Here is a 22,336-nt window from a genome sequence, read left to right on the forward strand (position 1 = left end):
AGAATGAGAATATGCCCGATACTTAACCAGGAGGAGACTTGGTAAGAGGAGATTCCCAGGGGGTAGAGAAGGGGTGGAATTGGATTACAGCAGATCCAAGTGCTCTGGCAGTTGAGGTGATAAGCATATTCTGGGACATGCTGAGTACTTCAAATCACATTGATTTCAGTAGCTGGGCCTGAGTAGACTGAATGCTTGAGGATGTCCGAGGCATTGAATTGGTAGTTGGAGAGGCAAGTATGGAGAGAGGAGATTTTTGGTTGTTTTTTATTTAGGCAGAAGGGTGTGTTCTTACCACAGGTTAACTAATGCAGGGTAAAATCCTAATGAAGTGTTTTGTTTTCACACCTGTTAGCAATTCGAGGTAAATGCTAGGCTCCCCCATGGGGTATATCTACACTGTAGTCGCAGGGTGCAATTGCAGCTCAAGCAGACATACCCATGTTATCTTTAATCTAACTACCACAGGGACCCGCAGCAGTGAAGCTGCATCAGCATGTGCGTCAGGGCAGGCTATACAAACCAACCTGGAACCCTGGGTAATTTATTCACACCGCTAGCCTGCACGCTGCCATGGCTTCACTGTTCCGGGACTTGAGCTAGCTAGACTACAACTAGATCAGGCATGTGTACTTGATTTGCATTCACACCCTAGAGTTGCAGTCTAGACGTGCCCGTAGCCTTTACCTCAACCTGCTCACATGGGAGAAAGCTACAAAGAGTCTTGTCTTTACAAGGGTTTTTACCAGTGCTAGTTACCATGTTAGCTAATGCGCAGTAAAAAAAACACTTTTTTTTCCTAGTGTGGATGCATCGTAAATTAAAGAAACACCCAGATTGTGTACCTTTTGTACCCAACCCTGTTCTAGAAGTATTGTGGGGTTACACTATCCCAAGGGGTGTTCTGGGAGCTCCTGCAAGCACAGAGTGTGTGCTATTATTTGATGCAACCACCATCTCTTTGGGTCCCTTCTGCACAGCTGGTTAATTCTACTGGCCAGAATGTAGCACGTAGCTAGAATCCCATCCCTTCATTCACTTTTAGAGTGTTTTGCACACCAGGGAGTAACAAAAAGAGCTGTCCTTGTGCTGATGGAGCACAGGGATTGCTGTTGGGCCTGGCCCTTGCATAGGGACATAGGATCAGGCAGGATTGTGTGTGACATAACACATAGGTATTTTTGTGGTACCTATTTAAGGAATGCAAATTCAAAGGGCTACAGTAGCAAGCTGATGATTTACATGATGCTTTCCTTAAACATTGGACATTGAAACAGTTTCAACTGGCAAGTCTGAAGTTAAAGAAAAAGTGGGGAAATCACACCTTCAATCTTTAGGTGCTGAAATAGGGTCAAATGAACTTCCTTATCTAAAACTTAATTTCTCTGCCTGAGGCAAGTAGTTAACTACATTTGTACAGCACTGTAATGAATCATTCATATTCCGCTAAACTGCTTGTGGCAGAAATCTCTAGCCCCAAAATAAAATGGCTGTACGCAATCAAAGATCTTTGCAAGCCTTGGCTAACCATGAGAGGTTCACTGGCAAGACTGTACAGAACATCACTCAGGAGAGCATTGGGCTTGTTATAGAGAGTCCTGGCAATCATTTAGACATAAGGCCCTGTAGAACTCCCAGTATTGACTGAGGTCTTTGAGGAAACCACAGATGACAAGCGGGGAACCCTACTGGGGAAATTTAGATAACAGAGCAAAAAAAAGTCACTGCTTCCCAAGGCGAGGCCCAACGATCAGGGTTCCAGTTCTTTGCACCCTGCCCCCAGGAATCTGAGTAATTCCCTTTTTCTCCAATGAAAGTTAGTGGTAACCTGGAGGAGAAAGTGCAGCAGACTTCCCTGTTACAGAACAGTCTGTTCGTATAATTGTTTGCAGTTTTAAAACTGGGAGGGCAGGAAGAGAAAAGAATACTTTTGGGGTTATTACCCACAATTGTGAAAAAAAGAAAACAAAAGAAATGGGGGTGGAAAAGGCAAAAATTGGTGGGCTTGGTATTTTTTTATTTCATTTTTTGTGTTTGTGACATTTTGATCATCCTATCTCATTCTCTTCAGTACACCTCTGCATCAGTAGTGTCTATAGAGAGTGTTATTAGGGGAAAGACCCATCAGTCTGCCATCGCCTTCCAGTTTCAGTGTCTTTAGGGAGCAGCCAAGTGGTCTGCTCCAATCTTGCTTCTCTCTGTGGACTCTGCTGTCTTCTAAGCTTAGATGCCATCTTTCGAGGTGACATGGCTTCCTGCTCTCCCATGCTGAAGATCAAATTGGAAAATATTGTTATTTAAGCCTGTCAAAGAGAGGCCTGGGCAACACTGAATGCTCGTCATTAAAACTTTGGTGGTCCAAAAAGCAAACAAAATGTTAGGAAGTATAAAGGGTGGGATAGCAAATAAAGTTGAAATTACTGAAATGTCAGTATATAACTCAGTGGTTGTCATCATCTTGAACACTTTGTTGCGTTCTGGTCATTCTGTCCCAAAATCAATAGAGCAGAAATAGAGGGAGTTCAGAGAAAAGTGGTCAAAATGATTAAAAGCACTGAAATACTTCCACGTGAAGGGAGATGGTGAGTAAAAAGGGACATGATGGGGTGTGCAAAATAATGAATAATATAGAGATGGTAAAGCGGGTGTTTCTATTTAACTCTTCTCTTGTTGCAAAAACCTGGGAACATTTCATGAAATGATAAAAGAAAATATTTTTGTACATAATGTAGAATTAACCAGTGACACTCATTACCACAAGATTATCAGTGAGGACAAGACTTTAGTGAGATTTTTAAAGGGATTAGATGTTTATTTGGATAATGAGAACTTCTATAGTTAGAATTTAAAAATATTTTTATGAGGACTGTACTGTGAATTCTTACGCTTCAGAGAAGTACCCCATAACTAAATGATAGGATTGAGGCAGAAAGTTTCCCTGGGGACAGGTTATTCCATAATTATCCACTAGAGATTATTGCATCTTCTTCCAAAGCATCTGATGCTGGCCACCGTAAGAGAGAGAGAGATACCAAACTGGATGGACCATTGGTCTGAACAAGCATGTTGTTCCTTATTCTTGTATATGTTTCATACGTTTTCCCCCTTAATTTTATTATTTGATCCATGTTTATACCTCAGCCACAGATATGATCAATAGTTTTCTCATCTCTCCTTTTTGCATTTTCAAGTATTGTCCCTTTACTTATTTGCCCCTCCTTAGTGGAGTTCTCCATAGCAGGATGTTTTGCATGGCTGACTGTTTCTTATATAAAACAAAGCTTCTGATTCGTTAATGGAAAACATGAACTGTGGGAGCAGCATACCTTAAATCAGGTATTATTACTGTTTATTAATAATAATAATACCATGGCACGAATCTGAGTAAGGAGCTGAGCACAGGGAGATATTGGGAAGGTAGAAAAGAGATCAGAAGAGTAGATCCAATCCAGTCTTCAAATAAATGGTTCAGTTTTCTTCCTTTCTCCTTTTGTCTTTTTCATTCACATTTTATTTCTCATGTATTTTTGCATCTTTTTTTTTTTTTTTTGTTCAGGCAAAATGATATGTTTTTTGTCTAGAGTCAGAAGTAGTAAGTGCTGGTACTTGGTTCCTGCAAGGCGAAAAAGCATCAGGGTACAGCTGTTATGAGTTTCTGCTTGACTGGCAAAACATTGCAAAACCCTATCTTTTTAAAGATACTGTTGCATGTTTAATACTGTTGCGTTCTGCTGTTTGATCAGAGTGGGAGGCAAATATTCCTCACCATTTTAATTTTTATAGCAATAACATTTTATTTCTTGCTCTATTTCAGTGCCTTGTAATAGATGTATACCTATTATTTGTTACATCAGCATGTCTTATTTGTAGTCAGACAGCATAGAAGAACATGCCTTCATGCTGTGGCCTTCTTATCCACCCCACTTATTAATCAAAGCATAATTTCAGGAGCACAGTATAAATGTACATGGTGATATCTTGCTAAGGGTCTGTCAGGATTTCCAGGAGTAATTGGATGAAGTTAAGCAAAAGAAAATTTAGCTTCTTGTCTATGAAATCTACTAGACTAGGTCTTGCAAAATTCACTGAACACCTGCTAACTAGATTAACCCGCTAGGGAGAGACTGATATGAAAGATGAGGGTGCTGGGGGGCACAGGCCAGGGTTAAAGGCAGTCAGTATTGTAGTATGTGATGTCTAAGAAACCCAGTCTTCATGCCAGCACCATAAGTTCGGAAGTGGGAGGGTGCTGTGATTTTGATTAAACCAGACTCTGGGTGGGCCGCGATGGAGGGTGAGAGGAGAATGGAATATATTTGGAGGCTCCATCTTTTGTATCCATCTGTAGCTAGTAGGAGTCTGATTTAAAGCTCCTCCTCTGTTTAGCTCCTGGGGAAAAAGGAGGCTCTTTCATTCTCTTGTTCCTCTCCAGAGTTTTCTGGCTGCTGTGAGAGGGATGAGTCTCTACAACTCTATTCCTTTCACAGCCTCTTGGCCATAGCAAGGACAAGGAGAGGGGAAGGGAAAAAAAGCCTTTGGTCCTATCTCTTTTTTTCCCCTTCCCCCATCTCTGTTTTTGGCCTCACCTTACAGTAGGGGAGATGTCTGACAGAGTCTTTGTGTTTGGAAAGCATCTAGTGTATTGTAGGCGCTAACACAATATAAAGAACAACCACACACGCACACCCCAGTGGCGCTGCATGTACTTAAAGGTTGCATACAGTGAGGTAGGTAATTCTGACTAGATTAAGAATAAGAATTGCCTGCAATGTATTATTGCCTGGGTCTTTAGTAGGATTCTAATAAAATGTAAGGCCTGACATTGGCTTTCTGAAAAGTCCAAAAGAAGTAGATTCCTCACACCACCAGGTGCGCTCCTCTGTTAGCTGTCTGTAGCTGAGATTGCAGGAACATTGAGGCAACATTTAACATACAAGGTGTCAGCTCAGAAACAAATTTATTTTGCAATTTAAAAGGATGTGTAAATGGTACATTGCACAGACATCTGATGCCTTTTTCAGCACTCCTATGACTTAAAAAGAGCTTTAAGTCCAAATCCTGCCCTGTCTTGCATGGGTGTATTAGGGGAGAAGAGGGTGCAGAGAGCCACTCCCAGTGCATCAGTCCAGCATCAGGGCAATGTTCTAATCCAACACTACTATTGAGAAGAGCCCAACTACAATGCCTGCTGGCCACAAGGGTTGTGATCCAACAGTACCGGGATATGGCCATATCCCCAATCCCTCAGCACACATGCTACAGTATGCAACGCACACATTAGCTTGGACACTTGCGGAAAGCAGTAAATTTCACTTTACATATTTTCCTCCTGGCCCTGCCTGTTCTGAGCTGTCCTGCCCTATAGTGGAGTAATGATTATAGTGCCATAGTTCAGCAGATGCCACTCCATTTCCACCACCACCATCCCAGCAGAGAGCCATGACACTTAAGGGAAGGATTTTGCCCTTAGTCATCTTTTGCCTGACATTTTTTAGGCCAATAGTCTAATGGATTTGTGCACTATGGGTATAGGGCATAAATATTAAAATGAGTGCAACTTTTTGAATATGTCTTGGGAGACTATGGCAGCTGAGAATGATTTCTGTTTCACCTCCTATCACAAAAGAAATTGCATTGTCTGTTTGAAGAACAGAAGTAAAGGTATTTTAAAGTTATTCGGTTTAAAATGTCTAGAAATGCAAATGTGCAATAATCGCAAGACATGACTTTTTGAATGCAAATGTGCAATAATTGAAAACCAGGATTTTTGAAGATGGACTTGCTTGGGTCCAGCAAAGATCTGTTAAAGTCCATATTATGTTGCAATGAGTTATGTACAAAGGAGTGCATAGGTTGTGACATGGAGATACTGCTGTCTGATGAGTCAAGAATCTACAGATTAAAATGTTGCTAAGCAGACCTTTGTGCTTTAGAGTTTTTACAGTCAGAATTTACATATTCTAGAGTCCCTAAATACATATTGACAAGATAAACTGGTTCTGGAAATGCCACTGTGGTCTATTATGTCCATGGTCCACGTATTAGAAAGCTTCTTTGGGGCACTTGTGGGCTGTAATGTCAGTGATCCCTGTCATAAGGAGGCCCTAAGAACTCATTAACAATGTCTCCTGCACAACTATTAAGGCACAACTGCCCTGAAATTTGCCAAATTAGGAGAGGTATTCAATATAGGACAAGCAAAGTGGGGAAAAAATAATTTCCAACATGGAGACTTTGTCAGTTTGCTTAATTTTTGTACCGTAATTTTTTTTTCTGTAGAAACATCATCTATTCTCCGTCAGCTGCAATTAAAACAATGCAAAGAGGATTTATGTCATGTCTTCAAACTTATCATTTCTTGTCTTCCTGATGCTACTTTACAGTCTGTTTTAAAATTGCAAAGATTACTAAAAAGCAGAGAAACAAGGATGGATGTTGTGAGCGTTTGCTGTATTTAAGCGCACAGGTGTGCAAGCAGGTGGTGTGGGGAGAATAGGGCTCACAAGTAAAAACAATCTCTTTCCCCTCCCCGAAACTTACCTGTGCAGCAGCAGGACAGGATACTCTCTTCACCTTAGTGCACTTACTTTCCTAAACTATAAATGGGGGGGGATTGACTAAAGCTCTCCTCAGTATTCACCATCCCCAAGGGGAACTGGTCAGCTGGCTTGAGGATGTGAGGGCTAGGAACCTGACCCAGCATATATATTGCAGTCAATGCAAGGCACTAGATGGGGGCTCATGAAGCTCTGGTGTGTAGTCTAATTTAGGCATATTCCAGAATGCATCTTCCCCATTTTCCAGAACTGGCCTCTCTAAACATTCCTGCCCTGTACCAGCAAGATGGATCAGGGACCCTTTGCTTCTCCCATCCTTGTATGTCTAATGAAAGTAAAGACAGTATTGTGTACTTGTAGTTTGAGTCCCAAAATATGTCTAGTAATTCTAAAGTGTGAGTGGCTTTTTATGCATTTATACTGGCCATGATGAGCGGAAATAAATATGAACACAAATATCTTATTCATGCAATGTGTACACATCACAACATAAAATCATAACATGTATGTCCCTAACCGTTAAAGAATGGAGAACCTGTAATTCCTAACTTACTCTTCTCCCTTTCCCATACTTGGCGTGGTTTGCCAGAGTGGCAAGTTCAGCCCTTTATCTGATACTGCATGCCGCCACTAAAAAGTAATTGCCCCCCCTCACAGTCTGCCATGGGCAATGGGTCCATATATGATGGAAATGATAAGAAATGCAAGTCCATATTGTGGGTTGGAGGTAGGTAGTTATGTTAGAAATCAGCTGACTTGAGATAGTAGAGCTGCTCCTCAAATTCAGTTGACAAACCAGGATTGCAGTTCTTTACCTACTATCAGTGCTCATTAATTTCACGATTTTGGGCTGTTGTTGCAGAGTTTTACAAGTCTCCATTTGTGTATGTTTGTAATAGAAATGGGCCTATCACATCCACACCAGACATCTGAACCTGGAAACAGAGAGTTTTTTTTTTCTTTTTTAAACTGTTCCCTCTCTTTTTACAGAGGGCCAATCTGAAACCACTAGTTCTAAGCACCCTCGCAAATTTTGAGAAGTCTGAAATCTGGATCCAAATATTGCCATTTAGGCTGTTCTCTATTGCAAATATAAAACAAATATTTCTCCTGTCTTTTTGCTTTGAGATTTTTGTAATGTTCCTTTTTGCCAATTCCAGTTTAGTTGAGAGCTTTTATGAATGCAGCAATTTTGCTTAGCCAAAATTTCAAGACCCTGCTGAAAAATGTTTATGAAACTTGTAGAATATTGCAAAAATATTTTGATCATAAAATTCAGCATGAAAGCAAGTGCATATCTCCTCCCCAAGTAGCCCCAAGATGCACAATGTCTAGTTTCCCTTACTGCAGAAATAGATCGGAAGGAGTTTTTGCTGATGGTAACTCTAGTTATGTATTTCTGTATAAAAGAATAATTTTGTGAAGCCTGTATGGTAAGACCTTTGGAAAGTCATAATTCACCATTTCTAGTATATGTGCAGATTCTTTTGCACAGCACAGGCATACTGCATAGTGCCAAATGCACAGAAGCTAGTGGGTGAAAGGAAGATACCTTTGTTGTGTTGTAAGAATTGACTGTGTTTCTTTATTTTTTCCACCTGCAGTATTGAAATAAAATCTACTGCAAATACCTACTGTTGTGATCCTCATAATATTACACAATGAAATTATTGTCAATTTCATGGACAAGTGGCTTTGTATAGGTAGGCCCAATGTGTGCATGGTGCCAGAATGCTTTTTTTTTTGCAATAATGGCTCAGAATAGGCCATCCGTTTCTTCCTCAAACAGCTGTGGAGGGTTGTTATTACAAAAGAATGCATTAGATTAAGAAGGCCAAGCTGAAGTGCTTTCTCTGCTGATTTATATTCCTGGATGTGAATTCTAGTGCTGAGGAAAGGTGTCAAAATGTCAGTGCAGGGCACTAAAGTCCTCTCTCCACAAGATAGGCTGCAGCCGTGCAGGCTTCCTGTTTTGTTCTGCCAGCGTGCTTCAGCCTGACCTGGAGACGACCACATGTATGGGTGAGAGAGCAGTTCACTCCCTCACACTCACTCCATGCCTGATGTTTAGATCTGTCAGATCAGTGGCAGACACAGGAAGAGGATACAGGGGTCAGATTCTGCCCTCATTTACAAGTCAATTGGATTGCATGGGTGAAAGAAAGGGCAAAATTTACCCACAAATCTTGACTCACAGGCCAACTAATCTAATCACTAGATGTACTGGGTAAAAATCTGTCTCCACTGAAGTCAATGGGAACTTTGCCAATGACTTCCATGGGGTCAGGATTTCACCAGCTATCTCGTACTTACATGCATAACACTGTTTGATATGAGTATTCTGATAACTTTTTAATCTATAGTAGTTTCTAGGTTCTCTATTGTTTTTTTTTTTTCTAGGTCTGACCTAAACTCCTTCAAATTAGCTAGGCTATTTCGGATTGATAGACTCAGAATTCTTCATGAATTTGACGCTAAGACCATAGAACCAATCTATGACTTTAATGTTTCCTAATAGTATGCAGTAATTTGTTTGACTCTGTCTATTTTTTTAAGGCAGGAAGAGGATATTTCTCTGTTGCTCACAATAGTTGTCATGAATCAAAAATGGATGCTCTCATCTAAATCTAGTGAGCAAGTGGGAAAAATACACCAGACTGAAATAACCCAATGAGATATCCTAGAATTTAATTCCAAAAAAAAACCACCATGAAAATACTGGAGATTTTGGCCAAAAAAAAATAAAGAACTTTAATTTAGTTGTGGGTATTCTGCACCTCTGTGGGTACTCATCACTCCTGAAATTAAAGTCACTTACTAAGGTAAATTATCCAGCTTCCAATTATCCAGCTTCCCTATTGACTTTAATGGGAGTAATACCAGACCATAAATGCCTGACTTTAGGCATCTTAACTTGAAAGACTTCACCTTTCCTTCTAACTCCTTGCACTGAGATTGATAGATACAAACTGGCTCCTCTCAATTAGAGTCCACTGAAACAGATTTTTGCTGCCTTTTTTTTTTTTTTTAAACTTGCATTCCGGCTTCATTATAATTGTACCATTTGGTCTAATTACTCTTTTTCCTCTTGGCCAGCTTCCTGTCAACTTCTTTAAAGGACAGAAATAGTAGTTTATTTTTCCCCAAGAGAAGCAAACTACAGATTAAAAGGGATAGTTTGGGCAGTTTAGCTCTTAAACTAGTTACTTTGCCTTTTCTCCTGGCTGTTGTGGTGATCATAGAAGATTGGGGTTGAAGAGACCTCAGGAGGTTATCTAGTCCAACCCCCTGCTCAAAGGAGGACCAACCCCAACTAAATCATCCCAGCCAGGGCTTTGTCAAGCCGGTCTTAAAAACCTCTAACCGATTCCAGTAGTTCACCTCCCTCCTAGTGAAATAGTTTTTCTTAATATCCAACCTAGACCTCCCTCATTGCAACTTGAGACCGTTGCTCCTTATTCTGTCATCTGCCACCACTGAGAACAGCCTAACTCCATTCTCTTTGGAACCCCCCTTAAGGTAGTTGAAGGCTGCTATCAAACCCCCCCACACACACACTCTTTTCTCTTCTGCAGACTAAATAAGCCCAGTTTCCTCAGCCTCTCCTCATAAGTCATGTGCCCCAGCCCCCTAATGATTTTCGTTGCCCTCTGCTGGACTCTCTCCAGTTTGTCCACATCCCTTATGTAGTGGGGGGCCCAAAACTGGACACAATACTCCAGATGTGGCCTCACCAATGCCGAATAGAAGGGAATAATCACTTCCCTCAATCTGCTGGCAATGCTCCTACTAATGCAGCCCAATATGCCATTAGCCTTCTTGGCAAGAAGGGCACACTGTTGACTTATATCCAGCTTCTTGTCCACTGTAATCCCCAGGTCCTTTTCTGTGAACCTGTTCCTTTTCTGTTGCTTAGCCAGTCAGTCCCCAGCCTGTAGCAGTGCATGGGATTCTTCCGCCCTAAGTGCAGGACTCTGCACTTGTCCTTGTTGAACCTCATCAGATTTCTTTTGGCCCAATCCTCCAATTTGTCTAGGTCATTCTGGACCCTATCCCTACCCTCCAGTGTATCTACCTCTCCCCCCAGCTTAGTGTCATCTGTGAACCTAATGAGGGTGCAATCCATCCCATCATCCAGATCATTAATGAGGATGTTGAACAAAACTGGCCCCAGGACTGAACTCTGGGGCACTCCGCTTGATAGCGGCTGCCAACTAGACATTGAGCCATTGATCGCTACCCATTGAGCCTGACGATCTAGCCAGCTTTCTATCCACCTTATAGTCCATTAATCCAATCCATACTTCTTTAACTTCCTGGAAAGAATACTATGGGAGACTGTATCAAAAGCTTTGCTAAAGTCCACCGCTTTCCCCATATCCACAGAGACAGTTATCTCATCATAGAAGGCAATCAGGTTGGTCAAGCATGACGTGCCCTTGGTGAATCCATGTTGACTGTTCCTGATCACCTTCCTCTCCTCCAGGTGCTTCAAAATGGATTCCTTGAGGACCTGCTTCATGATTTTTCCAGGGACTGAGATGAGGCTGTAGTTCCCCGGATTCTCCTTCTTCAATTTTTTTAAAGATGGGCACTATATTTGCCTTTTTCCAATTGTCCAGGACCTCCCCCAATTACCACGAGTTTTCAGAGATAATGGCCAATGGCTGTGCAATCACATCCGCCAACTCCCTCAGCACCCTCTGATGCATTGCATGGACTTGTGCACATCCAGCTTTTTTAAATAGTCCTTAACCTGTTCTTTCACGACTAGGGCTGCTCATCTCCTCCCCATACTGTGCTGCCCAGTGCAGCAGTCTGGGAGCTGATCTTGTCTGTGAAGATTGAGGCAAAAACAGCATTGAGTACTTTAGCTTTTTCCGCATCATCTGTCACTAGGTTGCCTCCCCCATTTAGTAAGGATCCCACATTTTCCCTGACCACCTTGTTGCTAACATATGTGTAGAAACCCTTCTTGTTACCCTTCACATTCCTTGCTAGCTGCAACTCCAATTGTGCTTTGGCCTTCCTGATTACACCCCTGCATGCTCAAGCAATACTTTTATACTCCTCCCTAGTCATCTGTCCAAGTTTTCACTTCTTGTAAGCTTCCTTTTTGTGTTTAAGATCACCGAAGATTTCTCTGTTAAGCCACGCTGGTCACCTGTCATATTTGCTATTCTTTCTGCATATTGGGATGGTTTGTTCCTGCGCCCTCAATAAAATACAACTAGCAATCCTAGACTCCTTTTCCCCCTCATATTAGTCTCCCAGGGGATCCTGCCCATCAGTTCCCTGAGGGAGTCAAAGTCTGCTTTTCTGAAGTCCCAGGGTCCATATTTTGCTGCTCTCCTTTCTTCCTTGTGTCAGGATCCTGAACGTGACCATCTCATGGTCACTGCTGCCCAGGCTGCCACCCACTTCTACTTCCCCTACCAATTCTTCCTTGTTTGTGAGCAGCAGATCAAGAGGAGCATGGCCCCTAGTTGGTTCCTCCAGCACTTGCACCAGGAAGTTGTCTCCAAAACTTCCCAAAAACTTCCTGGATTGTCTGTGCACTGCTGTATTACTCTCCCAGCAGATGTCAGGGTGATTGACGTCCCCCATGAGAACCAGGGCCTGTGATCTGGAAACTTCTGTTAGTTGTCCGAAGAAAGCCTCGTCTATCTCATCCTCCTAGTCTGGTGGTCTATAGCAGACGCCCACCATGACATCATCTTTGTTGCTCTCACCTCTAAACTTAACCCAGACTCTCAACAGGCTTTTCTCTAGTTTCATACTGGATGGAAACCCCAGTGTCACAGCTATATTAAAAAAGGGTATTTACAGAATCCTTTCTCATTATCAAAAGTACCTCTTTTTTTAAAATGGGTGATGTGACATTGTCTGTACACTGCAGCTTTTGGTTGACATTTACAGTCCCATCTGGCTTCTGAATAATCTAAGGTTTTGTGATTTAGAAGCCCCCTTTTTATAAAAACTTATTGGATAATCATACTTACAGGATCTGCAAAAGGGGATCAGATATTTCTTTTAGTTGACCAAGAGTTTCCTAAGAAGTCACACGCAATTTTGATATATATCAGAGCATCTCAAAATAGGCAACATTCAAAGCTAGTTGTCCATTCATTAAAGGCCAGATTTTACACACTATAAGAAGTTTTTAATTAAACTATTTGTAGAACAAGGTATTATTCAACATGTGTCAGAATCTGGCCCTTCTGCATCATTATGATAAATGGTGAAGTTGTAATCAGGTACATACAATTATTGGTAACATGTTTTTGATCAAAAACATCATCACTATCTGTGGACCTCATTGTCTTCTCACACTAGCTTTGCATTATTGTAATTCAATGGAATTACTCCCCAATGTACATCATTATCAGAGAAGAATCAGACCCTGAGAACTTACTCAATATCAGCACCTGATGATGTTTTAGTGCAATTGGTAGCTGGTCTTTCACAGAAACAATATATTTGATAAAAAATAATTACCTCATTCTCGACTGAAGGAATTTAGGAATGGAATGATCTTGGAATCCAATTCTGTTTTTCATGCCAAACAAGTCATTGCTAAGCATCTGAAGATTTGCCTAAAGGAAGCTATGGTTATCTGTCTTCCACATCCTCAGGCATCAAAGGGTACTTCAACTATGATTAATGAACTTGAACTCCAGTTTTGATCAGTCAGGGCATGACTCAAATGAAAGTGAGGCTTGTCTCCATCTGGTCTAACAAGCTAATAGTATCAAGAGATACTATCCTGAGATTATAGCTATGGGGCTCAATTCCACCCTCAGTTACACAAATCCAGTCACCATTTACATCAATGGGAGTTGCCATCATGTAGGGACATGATCTTAAAATCCAATGAAAATCTTTTGCTTGTGACTTCTTGTGGCTATTTCATTTAAGACCAGAGCCCTAAATTAGAGAGAACCCAATGTTTGTGTTTTTACTTGGCTGTTTTTGATGTTGTGGGATTGAACCTTATTCTCATAGGCATTTATTTTAAGAGAGAGTGACTGAGTCTGCATAGTGTTATGAACTTGCTGCCATGCCTGTAGGGACACTGGTAGGATGAACATTGTCTTTCCAATAGCTTCGGTCTCAAGAAAGACCAAAAGAATTGTTTGTGTGGATCACTCGCCTTCAGTCTCAGAAAGTATGGTTGTATTTACATGTGTCCTGAAGTGTTGGAGGACATCTGGTTGAATGGTGCCGAACATAGATAAGAGTATGGCATGGAAATGAGAGGGGGGGAAAGTGCCATGACATAGAGTGTAAGGTATATTGAGTGTGATAAGTAGGGTTGGGGGATATCTCTGTAGTAGTGTGTTTGCACATTGATGCTGTTCCGCTTGTAGGTTGCATGTAATAGAAATAAAGTGCTTCTGTGCTTTCTAAGGGTCTGATCCTGCAATGCTTACTTGCAAAGGGCTAAATTGGGTCATTACTCAAAGCTCTGTTAAGGGATTGCACATGAAGGCACCATTCCATGGGGAATACCAGGAGGTATTCATGCCTCAGAGACATCCCCCATTCCTCCTGGAGTCTCCTGGTTGCTGTAGCAGTGTTAATAATTTGTGGCACCTTTTTGCAGGGTGCAACATACCCTTCAATTCCTCCTGCATGACCAGCCAGCTCCATTGGTCAGCATGTGTCATGAGTCATGGCTCAATCTACTCCCCACCCTCCCTTGCCACTTGCTTCATGGGGACGGCATCTTTCATAAGGCCCCATAGCTCCCTTCTAGGACCTGGATCTAAGATCTGGGAGCCCAAATGCTGGCACACCACGGGGGTGGGGGTGTGTGTGTGTGTGTGTGTGATAATCTTTACTCCGCTACTCTTCTTGTGGCTAATCGAGCCCCAAAATAGTCTTATTGATATCAGTTCGCTTACTTGTGTGAGCAAGGCTTTTATGAATGGGCCTTAAAAAAGATAAGGAAAGGTAAAGGAGATTCATAGTGATTTAGGAGCCTAAGTTGCAATGACTTTTGAAAATGAGGCTTAAGATCATAACTCATTTAGATGCTTTAGACACATTTACCCCAAGAAAATTATCAAATACTTGGTGTAACTTCAATAGCAGGTTTTTGTGACCAATAATGAGAAAATCTATATGTGATTAAACACTTCAGTGGTGAAGAACATGATGAGCAGTGAAAGTCACATTGTGGATAAAGCATAGCTCAGATTAGTCAAACCTAATATTCTTTATTTTCTGTCATTACAGGCTTGGTGAGTAAAGTAACCACGCTACATAAACAAAAAAAACAATCTTAGAGATTAGAATGATTTTGTATCAATAAAAACCACTGCAGCATAGTGTCAATTAAAGCAATTGTCTGACCTGTTGCAATCAGCCATTAATTATTAACAATTTAACCTCAAAAGGTGGGGAGGTATGAAGTGAGGTCTTGCACAGCTCAGTCTTTAAACTTGTACTTTTCAATTATATACCTTAATCAAGAGGAAAATGTATGTACGCCACATTGATTAAACCTGCAGATAATATCAAATTTAGAAAGGGATTATAAACACCAACAGGAAAAATCAGAATTGCAGAGTCATCTGACAGGTGTCTCAAGATGGGTAAATGTAAATGAGATAAGATTCTGTTTGCAGATAAAACGTAAAGTAATACACCTAGAGAAAAATAATCATCATCCGAGAAATGAGCTAGTGCTACTTAGAATGCAGAGCAGTGAAGCTGTGGACCTTATAGGGGATCATAAACTGGATATGAACGTACAATTCAATGCCATTGCAAAAATGGCAAATGCAATCCTAAAGCATGTTTTTACTAGGATTTCTTATAAAGCAAATGAGGTAATAATGCGATCTTGTTAAAAACGTGCTTGGAATACTGCGTGAAGAGTTGGGCCTTTCATTGTAAAACAGACACTGAAAAGCCTTAAAGAAGGTTCAAATGGGCATCTAAAATAATAAAGGTACTAGAAGGGGGAGGACCAATAGAACTTCATTCCTGAACAAAAGGCAATTAAGGGGCGATGACACTACAAAAATATCAGGTGTTAATAGGGTGACCAGACAGCAAGTGTGAAAAATTGGGACGGGGGTAATAGGCGCCTATATAAGACACAGCCCCAAATATCGGGACTGTCCCTATAAAATCGGCACATCGGGTCACCCTAGGTGTTAATAGGAAAGCAGGAAAGGACCAGCTTTCCTGCAGGAGAATAAGGAAAAATGAGATCTGAAATTAGATTTTAAATGATCAAATTCAGGTAAAGAGAACAAAAAAAAAGTTTCGACAGTTCTGGTGGTTGTTATAATGTTGGCTGGATGCTCTGAAGACAGTCTGAAAAGGGGTGTACTTTCACAATAACGCCACTGAGTTTTGTGGTGTATGGAGCTTTTAAGAACTGACTGTGTATGTGGTTTAAGTTCTGGAACATTCTGGATCCAGAGTGCAAAGAAAGTCTTGACAGCTAGAAGCAATTGCAGCTGAAATTGGTTAGAGACTGGACCTAAGAATGAAGTGAGGTTAGATGTAGCTTGTAAACAAATTGATAACTTTATTATTTTGTTACTCTTCTCATGTATTTAAGGTCCTGTAGTTAAAGTCAGGACCTGAAGAAGAGCTCTATGGAGCTCAAAAGCTTGTCTCTTTTGGTCCAATAAAAGATATTACCTTACCCACCTTGTCTCTCTCCTATCCTGGGACCAACATGGCTACAACAGCATTGCAAACTGCATAAATGAGGTTAGATAAAGTACCAGTGGAGTTACTGAAGAGGGAGATGCTGTTTGCTGTAGAAGGGTTGGTGTGCATGACCTGATAGCTGATTTTCAGCCATTCAGCTATGATGTAGTTCTCTGTACCTGAATGCAGAGATGCAAACATATTGATTTTTAAAATGAAATCTGAGATATTCTTTCTCAGCAATTGGTATGATGCCCACCCAGACATCTCCCAACCAAAACTGGGGCTCCTTACCATCTTTGAGGGTCATTGATCCATGTTTTGCAACTCTCAGAGCTTTGGCAGTAGGACACTGCAGCATCCAGCTGATTTTCAGATTGGGTGGGGCCAATAGATATGCAGAAAGGCTTTGCACTGAAAGAGGCAGAAAACTCAGAAGAGTGTAATATAAGGTTTTCAGTCATTTTTTTTTCTCCTGGGCTTCACTGATGCACCTACAGTACTAAGGTACTGTTTTGCAAACAGTTTTGTCCTGATGATTCTACTTACGCAGCCGTGTAACATCTGTGGTGCCTCTACATCATATTGCCAACCCCATGTATTGAAAAATCATGAGTCATGACCCAAAATAACATGAGATTGTCTGTCTTCAAAATCATGAGACAGAATAGTACATTTGTGGTTCTTTTGATTAGTTTCTGAGTCTTTGGGGGTGCATTATGGTCTGGTTTTCAAGTTTTTCTCTATAACCATGACGACTAGAAACCTTTTTTTTAATAGAACCTGAGATTCTCACCTAGTCCCTTGATCTGGGACTTTATGAAGAACACCAAGTTTTGCTAGATTTGTGATTAAAATCCTGAGTTGGCAACACTATTATCAGGAGATACTTGTGAAACACTGTTCTATTTAGTCTTGTCATTTCTCCTGCAAGGCATTAGTGAGGAGGAAGATGATGAGTGGGAAGTGGGTCATCCTTCTGCCCTAGTTTCAAGTCATCTTGAAATCTCGCAGTGTCTTTCCGTTTGTTCAGGAAGAGCCTATGCGTCAAACTTATGTGTATTTCAGTTCATGTGGTGTCCCATTTACCAACAGTATTGCATGCTTTACATTCCTGGAATACACCTCTACCGTGATATAATGCGACCCGATACAACACGAATTCTGATATAACGCAGTAAAGCAGTGCTCCGGGGGGGCGGGGCTGCACACTCCGGTGATCAAAGCAAGTTCGATATAACGCAGTTTCACCTATAACGCAGTAAGATTTTTTGGCTCCCGAGGACAGCGTTATATCGAGGTAGAGGTGTATAAGGTGAACACCACTTATACGTGCTGAGTATTTATCATTATGGTGATGGTTATAAACATCATCGTGGATTTGTTGTATCAGTCAAAGGACAAAATTGCAATACTGTGATGAAAGGCCTCAAACCACACAGCAGTTTAACAGTATCAGTATAGCAAACTGGTAAGCACTGACCTGCTTTTCTCTCCCAAAGGCAATAAATATGTAAGTCTGGGTTAGTTTACAGTCTTGAAAGCACCACCTTCTTTGGGAACAGGAAGAGTGTGAAAACCGCCTACAAAGCCTGCTGTCATTAGTGGGTGTCAAAGCCCACAGCTAGTCAATAATTATGAGAAGCCAAAAAGGCAGCGGGAACATGGCTAATTGAAGCAAAAGAGACGACAGAAAATGGGAGTGAAGTATGGCTTTTACTCTCTTTTATCTTTACTCTTACTCTTTTTTAGGAAGAGTGTAGTGTATATGGTTCTAATTCAGTCATTCCTCTACAGTGATCGTGATGTTTGAGTTAGTAGTACATTTGGAAGTATATTTCATGAACTGTGAAGTAGACTTTTTTTAAAAAAAGGAGAGAGATGCTGTTACTTGCATTAGTTCAGGCCTGTGTTTATTTGGAAAGGATGGAGGAGAAGAGCTCCCGGCTGATGGGATGCACAGCAGGACTCCTGGAACACAGTTCTGCGTGAGACCAGATACTGAAATTCAATGAAAGAAAATCAAAATATGGAAATGGTTTTGACACTCTGTGACCATTTCTAGTTCTTTATGGACCCAATCTTTACTTGGGTAATTTCCCTTTTGACTTCAGTGAGAGATTTGCTTGCGTATAGACCCTTAGGAATTGGCCCTAAAAAAGGAAGTGTTCTTCAGGGGAGAAAAGTAACTTACAAAGAGGGGGTGTATCATGAAGAGAGGAGATCTATAATGGATATCAATTCAAACAGGACTAGCCATAGCCTTAGTGATGCCCCAAATTAGAGCAGTCTTACAAAGAGGGAGTACTGCAATTTAGTAATCAAGAGTGATTTGTAGCAGTAATTGTGGCTCATTGAGGAGCCCAGGAGCGTGGGGGGAGGTGGGTTGGAGGGATTTAGTTTGAGTTCATTTGCAGTTTTGTTTGTCACACAGCTGTGTGTTTTCGTTGTGAAAGTCAGGCTGAGTAAGAAGCCTCACGGTGTCCTTCCCAGTTGGTTCAGCAGAATGCTTTTATACTCTGCACAATTTCCAGTCAAGTATCACAGTGGTGCCCAGAGACCTGCCCATCTCTTTAGTAGAAGCTCTTAAAAGCCACAGCAGTGGAAAACATTGAGTCAGGGCATGGTCGGTTAGATGTGCCTTAGCCCCAGGCACTTTAAAAAAAAAAAAGGAGGGGGTGGGGGGAAGGGTTTCCTTTGAATCATGATTTCCTGAATGGAAAGTGAAAACCATTTTGTTCTTCAAAACAGAGCAACTTCCAGTGAAGTCAGAGGGTATAAGGAGTTTTCTGGTTTCTTCTTTGTTCCTCTCACGGATTTGCTCTGCACAATCATGCCATTTCTAGCCTTGATTCAGCAATCCCCAGGCTGTGTATCTGGCACCACATCACAGTGAGCATTTCTCTAGGCAGTCAGCTCTGTATGCCATCCTGTGAAGAGCCACATGCCTTAACCAAGTATCAGAGGGGTAGCCGTGTTAGTCTGAATCTGTAAAAAGCAACAGAGGGTCCTGTGGCACCTTTAAGACTAACAGAAGTATTGGGAGCATAAGCTTTCGTGGGTAAGAACCTCACTTCATCTGAAGAAGTGAGGTTCTTACCCACGAAAGCTTATGCTCCCAATACTTCTGTTAGTCTTAAAGGTGCCACAGGACCCTCTGATGCCTTAACCAGGCTACCTTTCTTTCTCTGCCTTTATGGCAAAGCAAATGTTCTCATAAGCGCCCCCACCTCCTCCAAAGTAGATTACTGTGCTCCTCCAGCCTGTGCTTTTCTGTTTTTCTGCTTCTTCAGCAAAGCGCAGTGAAACATACGCCTAACTCCAATTTTTTTTCCCCACTTGGGCTTTTGTTATAATAGCTCAGTGGTGTAATGAGGAACATATTTTAACAGATGTGTCACATTTTATACTCGATGAGATTCTTTTTTTAAAAAAAGAATGTGACTTATTTTTTTCACAATAAATTGATTAAACTTATGTGCTTCAGTAGAAAAAAAAAAGAAATGTAGACTGAGAGCTGGAGATTAGAAAATGTCATGGAGTTTGGAGTTCGAAACTTTCAAACTATTTTGGGAGTCTTGGAAAGCTAGTTCAAGTTTGTGAGCTATTTTTTCCTGTAATTGAAATGCCTGTGCCGCCCCCCCCCCCCCCCCCCGACTGATTCATTTAATTAGAGTAGAAAAACAAGCTGTGTTTGTAGCTAAAAGGAAATTTGTTCTGTATATTTCAAAAAGAAAAATAGCTCCCCACCTACCATATCTTTCAAAATATCTAGGTGGGAAGTCTGTGTATATAGGCACATTTGAATATATAGGTAGCACCACCTGTACTTAAGGTTGCTTTTATTACAAGACTGTTTCCAGTTGCTTATAACTTTGCCAGATTTTAACCATTTGGGCTGAAATTTTCCATGATGGCTGTCTGCCTCAGGCTGAATCTTCCCTTTTTCTTCCCTCCCTCCCCCCATCGCACCCTTCGGAAAGTTTAAACGAAAGCCATTCAGGCATTTCTAGGAAGAAGATTTTAGAAGAAAATACTATTAGAATTGTTATATTATTATTAGAATTTGACAGCTAAAATCTACAGAGATTCTGTCAGCACTGAGCATGTTCCATCCCCTCACAGCTCCTACCTGACGACTTGGACTGCATGTGTACCATCCCTACAGAGCAACTGAGGCTAGGTCTACACTACCCACCTGAATCGGCGGGTAGAAATCGACCTCTCGGGGATTGAATTATCGCGTCTCGTCGGGACGTGACAATCGATCCCCGAATCGACGCTCTTACTCCACCAGCGGAGGTGGGAGTAAGCGCCGTCGACGGGAAGCCGCAGAGGTCGATTTTGCCACCATCCTTACAGCGGGGTAAGTCGGCTGCGATACGTCGAATTCAGCTATGCTATTCACGTAGCTGAATTTGCGTATCTTAAATCGACCCCCCCCCCTGTAGTGAAGACATAGCCTGAGTGTGCTCCAGCCCAGGGCTGCAGGGGCTGAGCAGGACTTTGCCTACAATTGCTGCTCTCAGATGCAGGGGATTGTGGTGGCACCATACACAGGAACTGACCACAGGGAACCTGTGTCTCCTGTCCTCTCAATTACTCCCTGTCCCCCATTCCCCACTGATTACCCCAGCAGCATGGAGGAGAAAACAGCCTTACTTGTATGAGGAAGGGGACAAGAGCTGGACTGGGGGGGGTAAAGAGGGGGAAGGAGGGTCAGCAGTGTCGGAAATAGATTGGGACACAGAGCCGGGGAAAAATGGGGAGGGTCGAGTGTTAGTGGGGGTGAGGGAAAACTTAGATTTGATGTGGAGCAGGGTGGGTGGGAGGAGACTGTCCCTGTCTGCGCAAACAGACTGGGATTGGGAGCCGTTTGGATGGGGAAAAGACAGATTGGACTGAGTTGCTCTAAACGGCAATTGAGGCACTTGACTGCAGATCCCAGAATCATGGGAATAAAGGAATTGTGAAGCCATCTTCTCCTCCACCCACCCTGTGTGGAGCAGAGCTCAGCCAGATTGTAGAACCTGGGTTGGCTCTTAGTTTGTTGATATTGAATAATTCTACTGTTTTTGTCTTTTTAAAACTGCTAATGGGAATTATAGTTAGACTGGGAGACATAAATCCAGGTCTCTGGTTGTATTTTATAGAGCATAAATGGAGGGAAAGACCAAGCTCTGCTCTTTCCACTGAGGCACTATAGAACTTGAGGGAACATAGTGGGATGCAGAGGGGCAAAATGGCAGAAGGATGGGAAACCGTTACTTCACCTTTCATATTGGCGAAGCACATTTGATTGCAGTTTATTCTGCTTGGTTTATTTTATTTTAAAAGGAGCCTGAATCAAATGCCCTTAAACTTTGAGGAGGTTTAGATCTGATCTATGTGGTTCAGATCCATCTCTAATTTTAGTGAAATACTGATAATTTGATCACAAATGTATTAATTTTCAAAAATACCAGCATAAAGTTTTTGCCTGTAAAAGTGAGGGAGGTGTCCCCTACATATAACTATGCATGAAAAATATCCCCAAAATTTGCAAATATGATTAATTGTCTTGCACCAAAAACAGTATAATGCTGCACGCACAGTTGACTCTTTTGCACTCACTTGCATGTGTTGTGGGTGCAGTTTAGATGATTTTTTTTTTTTAAAGTTTTGACCAACATAAAGATTACTTGTTGCAACTATTCAACTTCTGAAAATCTTCATTAGAAATACTTTAACACAACAAACTCAGTGCAAATTGTGACCATGCTAGGAAATTCATGTTAACTGAGGCAGTAATGGCCCCCAAGGAATTTTTAGTCCTTACTACTTATCAAATAATCTTTCACATACATTGTGGTAAAGAGCTGCAATATTTCTCTTAAAACAGTAATTTGTTGTTCCTTTGCTCCTCTCTTTCTTTCTATCCCTGATAAACATCAAAACTGTGAATGGAAACACCACCAAAAATAATCAGTGCTTTTGTAGTCTCCCTGGAGAAAAATCTCTCTCAAGCTCCTTAGCCAATACTGGCTGGGTGAGGGATTACTCAAAACCAAAGCATCTACTACAATTAATTTGTTGTTAATATTATTAATATTGACCTTTGTAAC

At 41.4% G+C, this 22,336-nt stretch overlaps 1 protein-coding gene across 2 annotated transcripts in view; it reads left to right on the forward strand.

Annotated features, from left to right (window-relative positions):
• PHACTR1 (phosphatase and actin regulator 1) overlaps positions 1–22,336 on the forward strand; it is a 410,748-nt gene that overhangs the window by 217,245 nt on the left and 171,167 nt on the right. The gene's annotated exons all lie outside the window — the stretch shown is intronic.

Source organism: Terrapene carolina, unplaced genomic scaffold (assembly GCF_002925995.2).
Source record: "Terrapene carolina triunguis isolate 2854851 unplaced genomic scaffold, T_m_triunguis-2.0 Scaffold58, whole genome shotgun sequence".
Taxonomy (NCBI): Eukaryota; Metazoa; Chordata; order Testudines; family Emydidae; genus Terrapene; species Terrapene triunguis.